We start from the raw sequence: 6000 nt of genomic DNA on the forward strand, positions 1-6000 counted from the left end.
CCGAGTAGGATAACCTACCTTTTCGCATTCTTCACAAGCTACTTGGTTCTGACTCGACTCCGACTCATATAATCGTCTCATAATACCGTCTCATCCTAAACAAATTATACAACAGTATCACAATGCATTCTACACTACCATAATATGAAGCCCTTTATTATTAGTCACTAGTAACCCATATTACATAAGTAAATACTAATTAATCTCCCTTAGTAAAACCCTAAAATTGAGATTAACATAAGACAAAGGAGGAAGGTAAGATTTTGACTTACAAAGGTAGATCGAGAAGTAGGAGGGATGTCCCATTATCAATCCAAGCTTGAAAGCCATGAAAGGGTTTTTGTGAGCATTTAGAGAGAAGGAAGAGTGTTTTAGAGTAAGAATGAAGGAGAATAAGAATGAAGAGGATAAGGGGTTTGGATAAGATGAAATCCCAAAATATTATTTCTCGGGTACTCACTCGACCGAGTGACCGGTTCACTCGACCGAGTGCCACCCACTCGGTCGAGTATACTCCTTACTCGACCGAGTGCCAGTCACTTGGTCTGCTAGGGATTCTACTCGGTCAACCGGAAGTCTACTAGGTCTAGTTTAGGTCTTACTTGGTCTAGTGGAAGGGTCATCCTTTATTTCTGAGTATGCGTGGGGTCCCCTCATGTGTCCCTAGGTCCTTTGTGGGTCCCAAATTATCCGGGTATTACAATCTTTCCTCCTTAAAAATGAACTTCGTCCCCGAAGTTCGCCACCCACTCTCTTTTCACAATTATTCCTCAGTCTTCTCTCAAGTCTCATTCCCGGTTCTCGTGTACTCTCTCTTGCCATTATACTCTATTATAAGGTCCGTCAAATTTCTTGTTGTCAATATCACTCTTATTAACCACACATGTTTATCGTACTTATCCCAAGGTTCTTTGCTCAATTCTCATTACTTCCTCACGTGTCGTGCTCTTTCTTTTCCCAAATTTTTGTGTTGTTACATTCACTCCCCCTAAAAGAGAACTTCGTCCCGAAGTTCGCCACTAGTCTCACATGACACTCCCCCGGTAATCTACTCTTATGTCAACTGTTGTGTTCACAAAGGAACCCGACTCGCTTTGCTATATCCGTATGTCATTCGTGACAAATAAGTCGATATCTATTTGGTGAGATTTTTGATATGTATGTGATTAATATATCTATATACATATGGACACACTTCATGACTAGGCCCAAACACTCTTTATACTCATCATATTATTCACATATTGTATCAAACCGCTATCGCTTGTACTAGCGTTAAATACTTGCCATGTGACATGTACTTGTCATTATTGTTTACTTATCCACTACTATCACAAAGTGCATACATATCGTATAGTGTCGTCATATCTTCTATGCTATAACATGATAATTGTAACTTGATTACCCTTACATACTACTAAAAAAAGTGACAAAATCAAATGTAAACAGTTCATGAAAGTCCACCGTGTGGAGTTCCTATGGTTGCTCGACTCTTAGGAGGTCAGTATAGTCCAAAATCAAGTCAAATAGGTCATAGGCGGTCGAAAGTTCCTAGAAATGGTCAAATTTCATATTACCTGGTCCAGTTTTTGAGTTACTCGGTCAAGTGCGGGTCTTTACAGGAGGCTTCCTGGGTCTGTCTTCGGCTTACTCGATCGAGTGAAGGGGGTCACTCGATCGAGTGGACCGCCACTCGGTCGAGTAAGGACGGCACTCGGCCGAGTGTCACTGGGTAGTCTAGAATTCAGCCATTAATGGCCTCCAAGTTCTCTTATGGTCGAGCATACATGCAATGAAGTCCAAATGATAATCACTACACTATCCTACCATACAAGGTCTACTAGTTTTGGCCTTATGGCCGGGTTTACAACACGAGAGTTAAATTGTTCAAAGTTCAAACGATAAAGAAATGTCTCAAGGAGTCCCGAATCATAAGGTCGCCACTACTCGGAGGGCTTCCTCTTCTTGCCAATGCCCGACATCCATTTCGCCCACCCGGAACGATTCTTCACCGTCTTGCTTCCTCCTTCTACTTGTTCTTCTTCCTTGTACTCCTCCTCTTCCTCATCTTCATTCTCCCCTCCCCTTCCTCTACGTGCCGCCTCCTACCACACACCATCAAGGTCCATGCCTTCCGCCGCCGCGGATGTTTCCGCCTCACTTCCACCTCCTTGGTAGACATTGCCAAAATAGATCTCGGCATCACCCATTTATGGGTCACGTAAGTGTCCTACACCGAAAGGGATGCTGCTAGCCCAATCCGATGGTTGGATACCATAGACCTTAAAGACTCCGGTGGTGTCTCCATCTCCGGACCAAAAGCTAGGGCGGTGGGCGGGTCGTACTCCTTGGTAATAAGCTTCCTCGTGCATGTCTCTCAACAGATGGTCGGTGTTCACTCGGAGGATGAGGTACGACATGGGATAGTTGGAGTCAAAGGTGGGTTAGTTTTGGCCAAAGTTCCCGGCATAAGGTGGGGGCATCATTGATGTAGGCATAGAATGGGGACAAGAGGTGGGAGCTTGTTCGACGGGATCACGAGGTGGGGAAGGTAGTGGAGGGGTCTCCCGTTCCATGGTAACATCCTCAAGGTCAAAAGTGAGGTTACTACGAATGGTGTACCGTTGGGCCTTGGGGCGTGGTGATCCCTCCCTCTCCAAGGGGGACGTCATGGGTAGTCTTTCACCGGCGGGGAGCTTCATATGCCAATGTTCATCAACTCTCCAAGAATATGTATCCTTCTCCACCCCATCCACAACCTAAAACTTACCCTTCAACCACGCAAGGTCAAAATAAACAACTCCTCTAGACATGGGTGCATCAACCGCTCCCGGTTCATAAGCTTGCAAGTTCTTGGCTAACCGAGTCACCAAGGCCCCACAATCTAAGGAGCACTTGTACGGCTCGGTCATTCTCTCAAGGGCAAGACACACTATAGATATAGCATTAAAGTAGAAATGCTCTTCGCAACGGGGGTTAAGGTAAGAAATCGAGATCAACACCTCCGTGGAGTTGAGTTTGCTCGGGTCTTTTCTCCCATAAAGGATGTTGGTCAAAGAGCGCAAGAAAATGTTTAGAACGGGGTGTTCGATATCCGTAGTCTTCATGTTACTCACACCAATATTTCTCTTACTCGTGTAGAAATGAAAATACCTCGAAGCCTTCATGTCCTTCTCAACCTTATCATGGTGACCTTTGACTCGCTTACCCACTCCCAAATGGTCGGCAATGTAATACTACTCAAACTTTATAGTGTCATTATTTTCTAAACTCGAACTTCGGGACGAAGTTCCTTTTAAGAGGGGAAGATTGTAATAGCCCAAATAATTTAATATTGGGATATTCTACATGGTACCCCTCAATTTTTCGGCTTTCTACAAAGTACCTCTACACTTTTTAAAACACACATGGTACCCCTAATTATTATCATTATCAATAAGTGTACCCCTAAACTTTATTTTCCGTCAATTAAACTCAGTTTTAGGCGTTAACTGATTACTTGGACGCGTAACCAAGCTTGTCATTTATCATCCCATGACATTAGGACTCTATTAGGCTCAATATCCATCTTTGGACGTGATAATTTGGCAAGGAATCAATAAATTTTCCGTCAAAAATTGTTTAGCCCATATATATCAATAAATATTAGGATCGAGATGGATATTGAGCCTAATAGAGTCCTTATGCCCCGTATAATAAATGACAAGTTTGGTTACGCGTCCAAGTCATTACCTAACGCCTAAAACTGAGTTTAATTGATAGAAAATAAAGTTTAGGGGTACATTTAGTGATAATGACAATAATTAGGGGTACCATGTATGTTTTAAAAAGCGTAGGGGTACCATGTAGAAAGTCGAAAAATTGAGAGGTACCATGTAAAATATCCCTTTAATATTTTATTTGACTAGTTTATTCTATTCTCTAATATTTCACTTTGGTTTTAAGGAAAATATTATTTGAAGTAGATTTACTCGTCTAATAGGGTTTAACCCTTTCGTTGTATATATATACATGTTCTATTTTTGGTCTCTCTTTAGCCGCCTAACTCAAAGCTTTTCCCCTGTTAATATGCAATTTGTAATCAAACCCTCCTCTGTCATCTTACGTGTTTTATGCTATTTGGATCATACCCCATCATCATCATTGAATATATTTTATATTGATCATTCACAATTTTGTTCATATTGCAAATCTTTGCAAGGCTATTTGTCACGCTGTTAATTTAATAGCACTGTGTCGGTGTCGCAACGTCTTTCTTGTTATGGCGATCGTTTTCCTCGTGCTATTCCTTCTGATCTGTGTTTCTTTAGTCCGCCACTCTCTTGCTTCAGTTTTAATTTGTTAAGGTAACACGATTCTACTGATCATAATAATTATATTATTGTTCGGGGTTGTATGTATTTGTGTTATTACTTGTCATTATTTTATAATAGGAATTTATACATGGTAATTGTGATGATTGTAATTATTTCTATTTGTAATTATATAACTATGTATTAGATATCTTACTATTTAGGGGCTTGGTGAGATGGGTTAATTGTTTGTGTGGCTTTTAAGTTTGGTAAACTACGTTGCTGCAAGTTTGGGTAATCGCTTGTTAATTCGAAGCATCCTAGCAACCTGCTTAGTTCATATGGGTATTTTCGTTTAAACTAGCATGTGGATTGATAAAGAATTGACCCTAGTGTATAATGAAATCGGTAATATGAAGTAGTGGCATTAATTATTATTAATAGGCTTGCAGGTCCATTTATTTGTGTTGGTGTTAAAGAAGAAAATTATGGATGCTAGTGGCCGATTATACGAAGGATTTAATGGATTTTGATTGTTGGTTTTGTATTATGTTGTTATTATCGTTTCCTTTGACCTTGACTTGCGGGTGAGTAGCTTAAAGTCTTGTACTTTAAGTATTGAGCAGTTCCTTTAATGGAATATTTGACAATGTCGATATTGAAATTGAGATGGAAATTGGTTACTGGTATTGAGTTATGAGTTATGGTGCCTTTGAACCGAGTTATGTTTACGGTCCAAAGTGACCATAGTTATTGAGTTATTTAAGTTTAAAATCGATATTGAGATGGAAGATTGTTTCACGGTCTTATCCGCCGGTTCACTCACCCCTTGTCCTTGGCTTAGGTTCGACGATGAGAATACGATACTTGGTTATTTGGGAGTATTATTGTAAAGGACGGAGTAATGAGTGAGATGGAGTAGAGAGTTGAGATTGAATTAATTATTGGGACGAGAGTGTCTATTATATTGTGGAGTAGCTTTGAGCTTGAGATTAGTTTTGTTAGGTTTATTTACCTATTATTAGACTCCTCTAATAGTGAACTAATTAACTTCTTAATTATTTGTTCTTTAGATCTAGTGCATGCATCACAAAATAAGAGATTTATAAAAAAAACAATGTCCCTTACATTGTTGGTTGGTTCGAAAATATAGGGCACAAGTAAGGTCACCTTCCTTAACTTGTTCTTCAGCTTAATATGTTGGATGATCTTCCAAAATCCCAAAGTAGAGATCCTCCTTAGATTGCACCCAAGACTTATCCCTTAAACTAGTATATTAATCTATATAATAACATAAAAAGGCTTCTTGAGCCTCCATTGAAGTGACATGTGTCACCTCTCAACTTCTTGCCACATATCACCTTCATAATAATAATAATAATAATAATAATAATAATAATAATAATAATAATAATTATTATTATTATTATTATTATTATTATTATTATTATTATTATAATAAAAATAAAATAGTAATAATTATAAGAAACCTACATATTATTGTACTTCCTATTTTCCATGCCTCCTTGTATACCTTAACAGTTGACACCAAAATTGAAATTTCAAATTTAATATCTCAATTGATTGGGCATTATTACATACTGATTACAAACTAATCATATAATTACATAAGAAAATTCATGACCCATCATTTTTTTATTTTGACTCTTCTGTTTATTAACTAAATATTTTTCACTCCATCATTACT

The sequence above is a fragment of the Silene latifolia genome, chromosome 7, assembly GCF_048544455.1.
Source record: "Silene latifolia isolate original U9 population chromosome 7, ASM4854445v1, whole genome shotgun sequence".
NCBI lineage: Eukaryota > Viridiplantae > Streptophyta > Magnoliopsida > Caryophyllales > Caryophyllaceae > Silene > Silene latifolia.